We start from the raw sequence: 17,452 nt of genomic DNA, 5'->3' as shown, positions 1-17,452 counted from the left end.
AAGTTATCTCCAAGGAAGACACAATAACCAGACGTCGACCGACGTGTGTCAGGGCAGCCCCCCCAATCCGCATCAGTGTAGGAAAGGAGGTCACTAACTGAGGATGGATAAAGATGCAAACCATAATCAAGTGTACCCTGAATGTAACGGATGATGCGCTTAAGAGCATGCATATGATCATCTCGCGGAGCATGCATGTGTAAGCATACCTGTTGAACAGCATAAGAAATATCCGGCCTCGTGAAAGTAAGATATTGAAGTGCACCTGCGAGACTGCGATAGTGAGTCGGGTCATCATTGAAGTGTACAAAGGGGTTGGGACACAAATTCGCCATGCTAAGCCTCTCCCCCCATTCATAGAGGCTCGGTCTTCCCTTGTTTTGGAAGAACGTGAACTTGCAGCCATGGTGTCTCATGGGTCTGGTTCGGCTATGGTAGCCGCGGTCAACGACGCTGCACTTCACTCTGAAAACACAAGCTCACACCGAGGGAAAAACAAAAATTCCCACCGCCACAATTCTGGGAATGGCCGTAAAGGTAGTTCTTGCCGCGGCTCAGGCAGTGGTAAAAACACCTCCGGCGGACGCGGTGGTTCAGGCCGTAGCAGCGGTGGTGCACAGCCAGCGAGCTCCTTTTCGCAGCAGTGGCATGCCGGACAACTTGGTCACTGGCAGTGGGTACCGCAGCCTCGATGGGTTGCTGCTAATATTTACATAATCTATCAATAGCAATAAAGATAAAACAAAGTTGAAATTGGAAACCCGGTTTAAGGCATGCTATGGATGGCACGGTCTTCAGAGTAGATTTCCGTCGCTATCCTGATGCAAATAACAAAATGACGTTCTACTCCCAAGATATAATGACCCACACAGGAATCTTCTAATGTGCACTCAAATAGAAGTTCCGGAGAACTCTTTTAATCTCTCGACTGCTTTAGTAGAAAAGAAAAGGCACGAATGTAGAATTTTATGTTGCAGGAATTTTTCCTAAGTCTGAAATATTTTCTAAGTGGTTGAAAACCGACAGCAAATCTAGTATTTATAAGATGTAAAAAAACAACTAACACAACTTTTCAAAGAAAGGATGCAACCTTTAAGATTGGATGACACCTTTTCACAATGAATAGGTGTATCTTTAAAGAATGGGGAACACCTCTTCATAATATATAGTGTCTTTTCAAAGGTGTGTTTAAATTTTGAATCACATCTAAAATAAATTCTAACGGCTTAGTCTGAGAGGAAATAAGATATCAAATAAATAATTTTGTAGCGAATGATGATTTGGACTAATTTTAAAGCAAAAAAGGTATTGCTGAATTGTTTTAGAAACTTCTGGCAATTCGTCAAGAATTATGAACAATCTCTTCCTGAGTTACGACATTATTTGTACTAAATGTCTAGTAATTTTCAAGACATGGCAAGCCCAACCATTAGAATTTTTAGTGATTCGCAGTGATATTTTTGTGCAAAATGCTGGTGATCCGCCATCATAAGCTGCGGCAAGGCAAGTTCTCTAGTGGTTCGCTAGGAATTGAACTCCAACTTTTGACGTAAAAACTGTTTTCACACAACTTTTTTTTCAAATAGAATCAAATGTAATCCCATATGTGTAAATCTCCCTTTCTTATTTTAATTCCAATTTTTTTTTTTTCCTATTTTGTCTTGTTAACTTATCCAATCACATCGGTGAACAAGAGTCTTGACCCTCTTTATTTTTGTTCCTTTCTTTTATTTTTTTAAGATAAAGAAACAACTATCTAGAAGTATTATGAACTGATTTAATTAAAGTTTTTTTTTCACGAAAATGATAATCAAAGTAAATAAGATAAATCATGTTGGTATATGGACCCATAGAGTGTTCTTCGAATATAGGATTCGACAGAAGAACGACATTCGATTATTAAGACAATAAGATTGGTTTTTATTAAGAATAGGTCATATTAATGACTTAGAAAAGTCTTTAGGAGGGGTATAATAGAGTAACAATAAGCTAAAGTTTTTCAAAAAGATAGAACCGTACTGCTTTAAACAGGTGGTGACTGCTATATTAGAAAGGGCAATTTGCAGGATTGTCCTTTCGCTGGGGTGGTCTTTAATTTTTGCCCCTCAAATTGGTGGTATTTAATTTTTGCTCTCTGCATTGCATGGCCAAATTTGCAAAATTCTGCCTCAGCATAGGTAAAGAGAAAAAGTTAAAGACCATCAATTTGAGGGCCAAAAAGACCACCGTTTTGAAGAGAAAAATCAAAGACCACCCCAAATGAAGGACAATCCGTGCAAAAAAAAAAAAAAAAGTAGGGACAACTACGTATATATACATCTTAAAGAGAAATATTTACGAAACGTGACGATAGTTTTATATTTACAAAACATAACATTACAAACCCTATATAAAACATGCTTTTAAAAAAAATATTTTTTTAAATATATTTTTTATTTTCTTTAAATATTTTTTTCGCTAAAAAATTTATGTATGAAAGTTTTATGAAATGTGTATATCTAGCTCAAGGCTTAAAAAGTTCGCTCAATATTTAGTGTATGAAAACGGTATGAAAAATATATGAAATGTGTATATCTCGTTCAAGACTTAAAAAATCAGCTCAAAATTGTGTGTATGAAAACAATATGAATTTTGTATCTCACTCAAGTCTTAAAATTTTGTTCACATTTTCGTGATAAAGTTCATGTTAGAGTTCTGTAAAATTAATACAACTACAACAAAATTATATACAACTTTGATACAACATTCAAGACCTAAAATAATTGTTCAAATTTTTCTGTATGAAATGTGTATATCTTACTCAAGGCTTAAAAAGTTCGCTCAAATTTTACGTATGAAATGTGTATATCTCGATCAGGGCTTAAACATTACGCTCAAAATTTTATGCATGAGAAGGGTATGAAATGTGTATATCTCGCTCAAGACTTCAAATTTCATTCACATTTTTTGTATATAAAGTTCATATTAGGTTTCTGGAAAATTCATACAATTACAACAACATTGTAACAACTTTCATACAATATTCAAGGCTTAAAGTTTTCGCTCACATTTTGTGTATGAAAATTATATTAAAAATTTCGCTCACACATACACATTTCATACACAAAAATTTGAGGTAATTTTTTAAGTTAAAAATTAAATTTTAAAAAAATATATATAAAAATTATTTTTTTTTAAAAAATTTAAATTATTTTCTGGAAAAAAAATAAAAAAACAAAAAATCTATGAAAATCCGTCATGTTTCGTAATATATCGTTATGTTTTGTAAATAAGGAAAACTATCATCACATTTCGTAAATATTTCTCCTTAACATGTATATATACGTAGCTTTCCCAAAAAGGTATTAGAAATCGAGTTATTTGGGATTGGGCTTGGGAGAAGTGGGCTAGTCCGTGGAAGTGAGGCCCAATTACTAAAAAGGCCCAACGAAGCAGTAGAGTCTATTAAGGGAAAAAACATCAAAAAATTGCACGGACTGTTCCTTTCGACCGGTCTTTAATTTTTGTCCCTTCTTTTCATTTAATGAAAATTTGTGAGCCAAAGTATCCTTATTCGTTGGTCCATGAAAGAGGTTCGGGTTCGAACCCGGCGGAGGCAAAATAAAAACAATTTTGAAACTATGCCTCAAGGCATAACTTCTATATAGAACTATGCTTTAAGACATAGTTCTATAGGATAACTAAATTTCTAACGCATTACTTTACCCCCGAATAGGCATAGTTTGTTATGAAATCTTGCTTTACGTTTTTTTTTTTTTTTTTTTTTTTTTTTTTTAACTCTGACGGGTTTCTACAGGCCTAACTTCAGCTCGAATAGGCATAATTTGCTACGAAATTGTACCTTGCAATTTTTTTATACTCTTCCTGGGGTTCGAAGCCACAATCTCAGTGGTATTTTCGGCCACTTAAAGTGCTGAAGGGGAAAAAAAAAAACTAAATACTAGTAGTTTGAGGGACGAAAATTAAAGACCACCCCCGAAATAGATTATTTGTGCGAATGACCAAAAACCATAACTGCCAGCCCAATAATATACTCTCTCCGGTGCAAAATAATTGAAGTTTTAGACTTGAGCACATGAATTAAGGAATTCACTTACTTCTAAAAATTAAGAGGTGTATTGACTAAAATATCTTTAATTAAGTGAGGCTTTGAAACAATAACAAACATTAAATTTGTTCATTGAATTAAGAATGTGTCAAGGATAAATTTGAAAAAAGAATGAAATATCTTCTTGATAGACTAAAAACCTAAATTATCTTGGACTAATTTTCAGAGGCTAAATCCTCAATTATTTTAGGACCGGAGGCCGGAGGGAGTAGTTTACTTTTACAATAATTAGCAGTATAGCATTTAGATGAAGGAAAGGAATCTTATGCCAGTCATTAGCTTAAATCACGGAACCTGTGATTTTATTGAGCAATCTCCCAAGTCCCAACAAACAATCCCACTAATTTCTAACGCGCGGGTCATTCAATTCAGAAAAGTATTTAATCGAAATAGATAGTTAAACTTAGCCGAAAAAGAGAGAAACATGTATATTTGGTGTATAGCAAATATTAATGATGTATAAATATTGTACATTTTTTAAAAACACCAGATTTTCTATTCATCGATAAAAACATTTTTTTTTTAGCATCAAGCACTCCATTGAAGGCTACTTGAACATAAGATGCATGCACAATGTGCATTTACTGTATATACATGATACATTGGAAATACAAAAAAAGTATAAACTGAATATACAATACTTATACACATTATACATTGAGACTATAGTGTATAATTAATGTATACTGAGTGTGTACTTATTAATTATACAATGATTATACAATATACACTCAAGATACACTTAGGATACATCAATTATACACTGTTGTTGATTTCGAACAAAAAGAAAGGACAGCACTGTTCTGAAAAATGACAGTACCACTATCACCATTTACCTCCATAACCAAAATTTTCACCTTTAATCCTAGCCAAAAAAATAGAAAAAGAAAATCTGAAATGAAATTATGTAGATTATGATGTAAAATCATGGGAGTTATGTAAGTGATCATGGGGTTGGAGAAGGAATCAGTATAAATCAAGAGAGGGAAATGATTTAAAAAAGTATTTGACTTGTACTAATTAATACTCCCTCCATTTCAAAATAAGTGTCGTTTTAGGCTTTTAATTTTGTTCCAAAATAAGTGACGCTTTAGGATTTCAAGAAGAAATTAATTCTATTCTTCCAAACTTACCCTTATTTATAATCAAGAATCATTAAATAACTTTTCTTTTTCTAAGCATTAATTAGGGGTAAGTTGGTAAAAACACTCCTAATTTTTTACGAGTGAGCAATTTCTTAAGGGGTGTGCATGAGCTAAAAGACACACTTATTTGGAATGGAGGGAGTAACAGTTAAACAAGGAAACTACATCAATTAATGAAAAATAAGTTTATCCCTTAAATAAGGGAAACATATCAGTTATCCCTAAAGGGAATTATAGAAATAAAGATACAAACAAGCAAGTTGAACCAGTGGAGCCGCAACATGTGATCAACATGTTCATCAGTGGGGCTGAAACTCCCAGGGGTCCGATGATGAAGAGGACAAAAGTCTCAATCACTCGAGAAAAAAGAACTCGAGACTACGTACAGGAAGCATCCATTTCCTTCAGTGATGAAGACGTGGAGGGAATCATGCAACCCCATAATGATTCCTTGGTAATCTCTATCCTTATAAATAAATCACAGGTTAAATGTATTTCGATTAATCTAGGTAGTTCAGCCAAGATTATCCATTGGAAAGTGGTGCAACAACTGGGACTATTAGACAAGATCGTACCGGTAGTCCGGGTCCTTAACGGATTCAACATGGCATGCGAAACTACAAAGGGAGAAATTACCCTGCCAGTGAATATCGCCAGGACGGCTCGACCGATGAAGTTTTACGTCATTGAAGGGGAAATAAGGTACAATGCATTTTTGGGTAGACCGTGGGTACATGACATGAGGACGGTACCCTCGACGTTGCACCAAATGTTGAAATTCCCAACCCCGGAGGGAGTAAAGACGGTTCACAGGGAACAACCGGCGACAAGGGAAGTGTTCGCAATTGAAGAAGTAGCTCTCGTACCGAAGGCACCATCGTTGAAGGATGTTGACAAGTCAGTCAAAAGCAAGGACACTAAATAGCAACCACAGGACTCAGACACAATCGACACAAAGGGAGAGGAAGGATCGGCGAACTTCGAGGAAAAGGACTTTAGGGTTCCCAGATCGTTCGTGCTGCCGGATGATTTGGACATAATAAAATCAACTATGGAAGAATTATAGCAAGTCGTCTTGTTCATACATCTGCCAGACAAAAAGGTATACCTGGGCACGAGGTTAACCCCGGAGCTCAAGCATAAATTAATTAAGTTTCTTCAAGCTAATGTCGATTGTTTCGCATAGTCCCATTTAGACATGATAGGTATCCCATAGGAGGTGACGACTTACAAATTAGGTGACGACTCACAAACTAAGTCTGGATCAAAACTTCCCCTCGGTGAAGCAGAAAAGAAGACCGATGGCTGAAGTTAAGCATAAGTTTGTCAAAGAGGAGGTAACTAAGCTTTTAAAAATAGATTCCATCCGAGAGGTAAAGTACTCGAATTGGTTAGCTAACGTGGAAGTTGTGCCTAAGAAAGGCAATAAATTCAGAATGTGTGTGGATTACAAAAATTTGAATGAAACATGGCCGAAAGATTCTTTTCCTTTATTTCACATCAATCGAATGATTGGTACGATGGCAGGGCATGCCATGCTAAGTTTTCTTGACGCTTACTCCGGTTACAACTAGATCCCGATGGAACCGGAGGACTAAGAGAAAACTTCTTTTGTAACCCGATATGACACATATTGTTACAGTGTAATGCCATTCGGACTAAAAAATGCTGGAGCAACTTATCAATGCCTAGTTAACCGGATGTTCAGAACAAATAGGGAAAACAATGGAAGTTTATATTGATGACATGATAGTCAAGTCCCTGGAGACAGAGGAAGCATTTGCAAGAAACTTTCGACATACTCCGCAAATATAACATGAATCTGAATCCAGAAATATGTACTTTCGAGTTAGACTCGAGAAAGTTCTTGGGCTTTATGGTATCAAATCAAGGAATATAAATCAACCCGGACAAAATCAAAGCCATCGAAGATATCGAAGTAGTCGATGATGTGAAGGTGGTGCAAAGGTTGACTGGGAGGATGACAACTTTGAGCCAGTTTATCTCTCGATCTTCGGATAAAACTCATAGCTTCTTTTCACTATTTAAAAAGAAGAATGACTTCGTGTAGACACCGGAGTGCCAACAAGCTTTAGAAAAGCTGAAGCAATATTTGTCGAGCCCACCATTGCTGCACACACCGAAGGTGGATGAACAACTATTTCTGTACCTGGCAGTGTCCGAAGTCACGATACGTGGAGTTTTGGTTTGGGAAGAAGAAGGTGTGCAATTCCCAATTTACTACGTTAGCAAAACCTTGGGGATGCAGAAACCCGATATCCAAACTTAGAAAAATTAGCCTTAGCTTTTATAAGAGCATCTAGAAAACTGAAACCTTACTTTCAATGTCATCCTATATGCGTAGTAACGACATATCCTTTGAAAAATGTCATGCGTAAGCCTGAATTATCGGGCAGGTTAGCAAAATAGGCAGTAGAAATTAGTGGTTATGACATAGAGTATAAATCCAGAATGGCCATAAAGTCTCAAATTTTGGCAGACTTTGTGGTAGATTTTACACCCGCAATAGTCCCGAGGTGGAAAAAGAACTATTGCTAACCTCGAGGAAAATTTCAGGGGTCTGGACCTTATACATGGATGGTGCATCGAACGTGAAAGGGTTCAAATTGGGAATCGTACTTAAAGCCCCCGCAGGCTATATTATTCGACAATCGATGCAGACTTTAAAATTGTCTAACAATGAGGCCGATTATGAGGCTATGATTTCAGGTTTAAAGCTGGCCAAAAGCTTGGAAACCGAGGATATAGAAGCAAAGTGTGACTCGCTTCTGGTCATGAATCAAGTTAATGGCGTCTTTGAGGCAAAAGATGAAAGGATGCAGAGGTATCTAGACAAAATCCAAGTGCTGTTGCATCGGTTTAAGGAATGGACCCTGTAGCATGTGCCGAGGGAACAAAATAACGAGGCAGATGCATTGGCCAATTTGAGTTCGTTGGTAGTGTTACACCTCGGAATTTTGGGTTGCTGAGCGGTGAATGGACTAACGTAAGTTAAGGTGTACATGTCCCTACAAGTAAGAAGGGATGCTTAATGATTCTAATTAAGATTCCAAAGACATTTGAGGCAAGAGAGGAAAGTTCGTCCAATGAAACTTCACTACAGTTCTGTGAAAGGGGGGTTCGACAGTCGTTCTTTGTACCCTCGGATGGGTCGACGCCTCGTTGATTGTGCCGTAGAATTTATTTAGCACACGGACCATTCGACGGAGCAGATTGACGCACCGTCGATCAGTTCGACGGACCGTCCTTCTCACCGTAGAATGAAAGGAAACGAAAGGTTGCTTACTGGAAATTGAACGACTTCGACGGTCAGATCGACGCTCCGTCGATCTGATCAAAGCTTCGTCAATCGTACCGTATAATCCTCGTCGGGCAGCTTTTGATTTTTTTTTTAAAGAGACCCCAAGTCCTCATTTTTCATTTCACTCATTCTCCAACTCTCTCCAAACCTCTAGAACCTTCTCCATACCATTTCAACATATATCCGAGGGAAATTAAGTAGTAAACACCAAGAATTAGTAGAATCTTGTGCAAAAGTACTCCCTAGGGTTTGTGGGAACCAAGAATCTCTTTGGTGTTGAAGTGGGGTTTTCTCCATTTGATGTATTTACATCCAAAGTCCATTCCTACACCATCAAAGGTAAGTTTTATGGTATTTACATGTTATTTAAGGTATTGAAAAGTTGAAACACTTGGATTGTAGAAAGATATAGGAAATGAGTCATGAATGTGTGAATAGTGTTATTGTTGAGTAGTAGTTTGGGGTGAACTATGAATATTGGTATGTTGTGATTATAAGTCCTCTATAAATGACATTGAGAACATGGAATTAGTATTATATGTGAGAAAATGCAATAATGAACTATGACCACGATTATGGAGGAATTGAAGTGAAATTGTGAATGTTGTTATGGATGTTTGGGAGTTGATATAGAATATGGGGAAAGTTGTATAAACAAAGGAAATGCTGCCCAATTTTCGTTAGCTTTAGTAAGCGCGTTCTTTTAATCGATTAACTAATGTTGATGCGGATCCTCTTGAAGGTAGAAACGCGAGCATCAAAGGAGAATGATCAAGCGGTAGAATAGCCAAAGGAAAATGTATGTAAGGCTAGTCCCTTCTTTCTAAGGTATGAATCCTATGATATGATATTCCCTTCTTCTTCATGATTCTTCTACGTATCGAAAACTATGAGTCCACGATCATAAAGAACTTCATACAAGATAAAGAAAAGAGACACGTTACGAGCATGACGATAGTGATGATGAATCTAAGTCTAAGAGTCCTAAAGCTCATGAATGACCTTCTCACGAAGATGGTAATCCTTATACGATTCCTATGATAGTATTTCCCCTACCTCTCCATGACTTTCTTACATTCCGGGAACTATGAGTCAACATTGATAGAGATCTTCTTATAAGATAAAGATGAGGAATAGCCATATGGGATAAGATAAGAGATGTGTTACGAATGCAATAATGCTGATGATGAGTCTAAGCCTAAAGATTCTAAGGCCTATAATATTATGGTTCTACAAGGCTAATGATCCATATTATGATCCATTGATATTGTTCATCGATTACACTCACCTTATATGCTAATTCCTTCAAGGTGAGGCAGAATGCTTATGAATGCTCCATAATGGAATCGGGGGTTCTTGATCTTATGTCACCCCGACATTGTTATAGATTGTCGATAAACTCTAATGCATGTCCTATGACCAATGTTCCGAAAAGTTACGAGTCTATGTTCATAGAGGATTTCATATGAGATAAAGATAAGAGATATGCTATAGAAACGATAATGGCAATGTTGAGCCTAAGTCTAGAGATTATAAAGTCTATCATACGATATTCATACGAAGTTAATGCTACGAATATGATGTGATTATTATAGATTGTCTTTAAATTCAAATGTATGTTTTAATGAAAGGTTACGATAAGCTTATAAGATGTATATGATGGAAATGATAATGATGAGATATACCGAGCCTTGTTATGATGTATACGACAATGTCGAGCCACTACGTGGCTGAATACAGATATTGTCGAGCCACTACATGGCCGAATACGGATAATGTTTTATGTGTGTGAGCAGATACGATACTACGACGATGAATTATGTGACACAATGATGTATACGCCATGATGACTCATGTACTACGATTATGTATTTATGACATATGTATGAAATGTATTCGTCCTTAAAGATCACGCAGGTTTTGCCTTAACCTTATGACTTATGATTTCTCTATCATGTTTATTTCTTTCATGCCTTACGTACTCAGTACAATATTCGTACTGACGTCCGCTTTCTTTGGATGTTGTGTTCATGCCCACAGGTAGACAGGGACACGGCGCAGACCTATAGGAGCTATCAACAGATTTACAGGAGCACTCCATTATTCCGGAGGTGCTAATTGGGTTTATCCTTTTGTGTGTATATATATATATATATGTATATGTATTTTGGGCACGACGGGGGCTAGTCCCGCCCATATGTCTAGTACTCTAGTAGAGGCTCGTAGATACGTAGGTGTGGGTAGTATGGTCTCACGATGCTACTATGGTGTATGTATTATTATTTTGATAGCTGAAGGGCTTATGTATATATAAAGTAATTATGTTTCCAACGAAAAATGATCTATGTGTTGAGTATGAATTGGATGAATGAACGCTTAAAGAGTATGATAAGTCGTAGAATGAGCGGTGCTTGGTGGTTAGCCCTGAGTACCCGTCACGGCCCCTAGTCAGGTTGTGACAGGTAGGAGCCAGAAAATTCAAATCTGGGACAGTCGTTCAATTGATGAACTCCGCGATAGAAAACGATCACGTGGAGGTAAGTACAATGAGTCTGACTTGGGACTGGCGTAATAAGTATGTAGACTATCTTCGAGATGGAAATTGCCCATAGACCCTAAGGAGTCCAGAGCTCTTCGGACCAAAGCGGAAAGATTTTGCTTGATCGATGGCCAATTGTATCGTTGGTCTTTTTACTGCCCTTTGGCCAGATGTTTGGGCTCGGGAGAAATGGATGTGATGTGAGAAGTCCATGAGAGGACTTGTAGGAATCATTCGGGGGCAGAATCATTGGTCCGAAAGTTGATCAGGGCTGAATACTACTAGAATTAGATTGAAGAAGACGCGAGGAATTTTGTCCGGAAGTGCGACGAATATCAAAACATGCGCCGGTGATACACCCATTGGGAGAATTAAAGCACCCGGTATTGTCTCCATAGCCATTCATGAAATGAGGAATGGATATTGTCGGGCCCCTACCTTGGGCCCCTGGTAAGGCACGATTCATTTTATTTATGATTGACTATTTTTCTAAGTGGGTTGAAACGCAGGCCTTCGAGAAAGTCAGAGAAGGTCATCAGATTCATTTGGGATCACATTAGATGTAAGTTCGGTATTCCCACTGAGATAACGTATGACAACAACCGACAGTGTATTGGCAATAAGGTCAACAACTTGCTCAAAGGTTTGAAGATCAAGAAAATCTTCTCGACTCCGTATCACCCGAGTGCAAATGGAAAAATGGAGTCAACAAATAAAACCATTATTCAGAATCTAAGAAAGCGATTGCAGGAATAAAAAAACAACTGGAAGGAAATTTTGTCGGAGATACTCTGGGCTTACAGAATGACCGCAAGGTCGAGCACTGGGGAAATGCCTTTTCCCCTAGTTTATGGAGGAGAGGCTGTAATTCCTGTGGAGGTCGGTGAGCCGAGCTTAAAATTTCAGAATGCAACGGATCAATGAAATGACTAAACCATGTCTGTGAAGCTTGATTTGACGGATGAGGATATGTTACAATCAAAGAACAAATCTTCGATACTTCCAAGTTGGGGACTTAGTTTCTATGAAAAGTTACCATTCACACCAAAAATCCCAATGATGGGAGGTTGGATCCGAATTGGGAAGGGACGTACAGAGTAACCGAGATAACCGGTAAAGTTTTGTACTAATTAGAATTTGAAGATGGTCAGCAGCTGTAAACGAATTGGAACGTGGCACACTTGAAAATATACTATTGCTAAGATACAGACTGCCAACCCTTTGTGAATTTCTTCTAGGTTATTCTAGTCAATTGACCCTTTCAGGTACGGATCAGATCAATCGTCGAAGATTAGAATTAGTTCTGTAAACACGTGTTGCACTCTTTTTCCCTTAGCTCGGTTTTATCCCGAAGTGGATTTTCTAGCAAGGTTTTTAATGAGGTAATAATGTACAATTTATTACTTGTGCTGGGGACTTCCCAGTATCGACTATTCGTGTTTGAATCCTCATACTTCAGACATAGACACGAGGGGACTATCATACCCTCGACGGGTTCGAGCCAGCTCACTGAAGCCTCTACAAAATCCGAAGTAGCCTAAGGGCTGAATAAATTGACATTTTCTGCTATAGCATCTGTTGTAAGAGCCAAACGATCAAAACGAATCGTGCCCGGATAGTTTACTTGCTACGACGAAAGAGCCCAAAGGATTTACATCAGTCATTTGTATGAAACATGCTGAAATAAGAAGATTACTTCGGATGAAATTCATGTTAATTATATTACTTCGGATGAAATTCGTGTTAATTATACTCGTGCATGAATACTTACTTAAATATTTTCAAGCCCATGGGCTACCCTCGACTGGGGACTGTTATCACAAAATAGATGAAACAAAAACGAAGGCACTAAAGTCATAGTGAACTAAGCCTAATTTGCGAAGACATCAAATAATCTAAAAAAGTTAGAAGTAATTAAAACTTATATGCCCGAAATGGTTCAAAGACGTCCAAATTCACAATCATAAAAGAAAGGACCTTATATAAAAAGCCTTCAACCGGCAGAAAAGACACGGTGCAGAACGAGCCTAAATTTTTAAAATTAAGTTGGTTCGAAATCTCGTTAAAATAAGAACTGGTGCTACCCCACCCGAGCACCCCCTTATCGTACATAGCATAACATCTAGGTGAACCATAAATCAATTCGTCCTTTTCTTATCGTTAATCATATTGATCCCATTAGATGACCATCATCATTTAACATATCATAGACATCTATGCCACATCATAAGTACAAGGCCGACGAGGCCAACAAAAGATATACAAAACATGGGCTGACATGGCCGAACATCTCTACCCACATACACATGACTACGAGCCTCTAAGAGTATGACATATCTGTTATATCCCGTATTTCATACATTCGGATAATTCGAGAAAGTCGTGGCAAGTTAAGGACAAGATCATTTTCAAGAGTTATTTGATGTACGAGTTGTTAAGAATATTATTTATGTACATTGGTAGTATGGAAATATTGGGAAAGGTCACGGGTAAAAAGAGAAATTCGCAAAATGACCTATGGTAATATTATGGAAGGCTAGGGGTAAAACGGTAATTTCACATAATTTTCAAGAATATTCTTGGAGGACCAAAAGTGTTCAAGAAATTTCTTGAAGGGGCCAAAGTGGCCGTCCAACCTAAGGTGGTGTGCCTCTTTTGACTATGTAATTATACATATGGGTCAAAGCTTATAAAACAAGACATTAGTTATTCTTATTTAATTTGAAGAAGGCTCTAGAAAATTGGAGAGAAAGGCCAGGTGCTTATATGATATTGGAAGAGGCTAAGTATATATATATATATATATATATATATATATATATATGGGGACATCTTTTAATTCAAGAAATTGGAAGAAAGAACAAAAACAAAAGAAAGAAGAAAAGAGGGGAGGTGGTTCGGCCATGGTGGCCAAACATGAAGGCCATGGAGGTTGATCCAAAAAAATATTTTCTTGTGGTAGTCCAAGTGATTGGAAAGTCCTCTTTAACATGAGACAATTGTTGAAGCAAGTAGAAGGCTTTTTGGTGTCATATACCAACCCTAAACCAAGTGGGAAGTTGAAGAAAAAGGTAAGGTTTCATCTCTTTTATGTGTTATGGATGGTTTGTGAGTATTATAATGTGTGAAAATGAATGAAATTCATGAAATTTATGCATGTTGGTTGTAGCCGTGTGGGTGGTTGACTTATGTAGAAGTGATGAATTAATTTTACTTAGTACCATGATTGTTGTGGTTATAGATGGTTCATGCATGTTGTGGTATGTTGAAGTAAATGAAACTCATGAAAGTATGTAGTGTGTATGTGTGGCCGTGTGGTGCTTAGGTGGTATGGAAGAGAGTGAGCAAATTTTATCTTGTATGTTGGTTGTTGTTGTAGTGAAATCTATGGTGGAAAATGGAAGCTTAATAATTTTAGTTTAGGTGGTAATTGTTGGAAACTTGTTCTAGAAGTTTATGAAGATTGAATATGATGTTCTTGAATGTATGGCATATAAGGTTGTTAGTATGGTGTTGTTGGAATATAAATTATAAGGTTGTTATTGTTTTTGTTGGAGTTGGAAAGTCTTGAAGGAAGTAGTATGTTAATTGAAATTGTTACTATGATTATTGGCATTGTTGTTGATAGTTTGGCCGGGTTGAATTCCCGGATTGTCGTTGATTAAATTGGCTAAGTTGAAGTTTTGGAGATGGTGTATTTATAGGGGAAGTGCTGCCGAAATTTCGGTAGACAAATGTTACCTTAAGATCCCACTTCTAAATGCTCTAATCAATGTTTGGTAAATGTGACCAAATTGTAGATTTTGGCGGATTTGCAACTTGAATTTGGAGTAGCATAAGGAGCGAAAAAAGGTATGTAAGGCTTTACTCTTCCTTCTATGGCATGTCTTAGATGTAATAGGTCGGATACGAGCCTTGGGGACAACTCTACTCTCCGGAATCCGCATCTAAAGTTTCCCCTTTTTCATTTAGTAGAATTTAACTAGAAATTGTGTGAAATGTTGGAAAAACTTCCTAAACATCTAAAACCTGCATAAATAGGACCCGACTACCTTAAAACCCTCACAAATGACGCCATGAAATGTAACATATGTAAATTGTGTACGCTACCTCACTCGGCCCGAGGTGGGCCCATTGTTCCCGGATTTTCCTTATTGTTCCGCTTGACTTATTTTGAAGCAGAATCCAAAGGAAAATTTTGATCCTTGTTCTGATTATCAAACGATAAGTACTGTACCATTCTAATGGAAATACGTCTATGATAATAATGATAACGATGATGCTAAGGAAGAGAATACGTCTATGATAAGTATGACAAGAATGATTCCATGACTAAGAGTCTTAAGCTAAGGATTTAATATGAATATGAAAGTATCAAACTAGTTATTGATCTTTAATTCTATTCCTTGGTTATGACACTATCTTCTAGAGATTCCAAAGCAGATGAATTGATTTCTCTGACATCCATGACTTCATTCTATGTTTTCTTGCAACGCTATTCTCCGTTGATAATCTCGCCTTAAATTACTCGTCCCTTCAAGGTGAGACAAAGCGATCACGGTTATTCCATAATGTAATCGGAGGTCACCGACCTTACGTCACTCCGATGGATACATGATTTTCTTTGGGCTCTCCTGCATGCTTTATGACATATGTATATAAGATATGTATATGAACATGGGGTGGGGGAAGGGATACATGGGGGATGGGAAGGGAAACATGTTTCATTGCCACCTGGTCAGCTGGCTTATCATCCCGGACGCGGGATGCCCGGACGCGGGATATATGGGCGAGCCGATGTATTTCGGTGCTATGTGGGCGAGTCGACATTGTTCGGTGCTATGCTATGACCTGATATGATATGACATGATATGCTATGACCTGATATGATATGACATGATATGCTATGACCTGATATGATATGACACGATATGATATGACATGATCTCATATGATATGATACGATATGATATGATATGATAAGATATGACATGATATAAGTTCTATTTTCTATGTCTATGAAAAAGAAATATTTTTAAAAGGGAAAGACAAGCATGCACGGTATTCGCCCTCAGCGGCACTCATATGTACAGGTTACTCTTTTATCCTATGACATGTTCTATGTTTCCATGCAGTTATTATTCATGCGCACAATTCTTGCTATGTTAGTATTCTTGCCTTACATACTCAGTACATTGCTCGTACTGACCCAGAAGAGTTGAAGCTAGCATAGAAGATGTTCCAGCGGGGTTGGTAGGCTCCACTTATTCTGGAGTGCGGTCGAGTCAGAGTATATGAGCCATGATGTTTTGTTCGATGCTAGAGACTTTGCAGACAGAGTCGTGGGTATAGAGTTTCAGCCTTGTATATGGCTTCGTCTGTCAATATGTTATTATGTTTCAGGTCACGGGTCCCATATGATGACAGACTTTGCTTATGAAAAAAATATTGGAGAGCCTACTATGTATTCTATTCTTAATTAATTCAAGGGTTTATATATGTAATAAGAGTCAGCGGGTTCGCTCGGCTCCAGATGCGGGGTCGGGTGCCCATCACACCCTAGTAAAGTCGGGGTGTGACAATATCGTATGAGCGGGACAGGACCCCGCTATGCCCATAATTATATACACAAAAGAATAAGTACCCAAAATCTACGGCTCCGAAAGAAGTGGAGCTTTGCTATGCAATCTCTGAATAAGCAGCTATGGATCAAGTCTGTCTCCCTGTGCACCTGCGGGCATGACGCAGCGTCCACAAACAGAAGGACGTCAGTACGAAGAATGTACTGAGTATGTAAAGCATGATCAACATCAATATAGAAGCATAATAGATATCATATGAAAATAGTATAGGAGGGGAGACAGTAATATCATCATCATGTCGCTTACTTGCATACATCGTCGTTCGTATCCCATAATAATACTCGTACCATACTTGTGCTCATATTCGTATACATGTCCTTATTCGTATTCCTATACATAGTATTTTCACATTCATATTCATATTATATACATAGTCATTTCATATACATAGACTTTACATAGCATACCCGACCTCATAGGATCAGTGTCTTATACATACTTGGCCAACCATGGCTCAAGGTCATACATACCTGGCCCTACCAAGGCATCAGGGTTATCCGTACCATCTGCAGAGGTGTGCGCGCGTTTCGTAATCGTATACATACTTTATACATAGTCATATACATATAGTCTTACCCGGCGTCATAAGCTCGGGGTCTTATCATAGCCCTTCATAGGCATACATATACATATATCATAGCTCGTAAGCATCTCTAGTCTCATTTTACTCTCATCATCATTACTATCCTCATCATT

This window comes from Lycium barbarum, chromosome 4 (genome assembly GCF_019175385.1).
Source record: "Lycium barbarum isolate Lr01 chromosome 4, ASM1917538v2, whole genome shotgun sequence".
In the NCBI taxonomy this organism is placed as follows: Eukaryota; Viridiplantae; Streptophyta; class Magnoliopsida; order Solanales; family Solanaceae; genus Lycium; species Lycium barbarum.
This window is presented reverse-complemented; position numbering follows the sequence as displayed.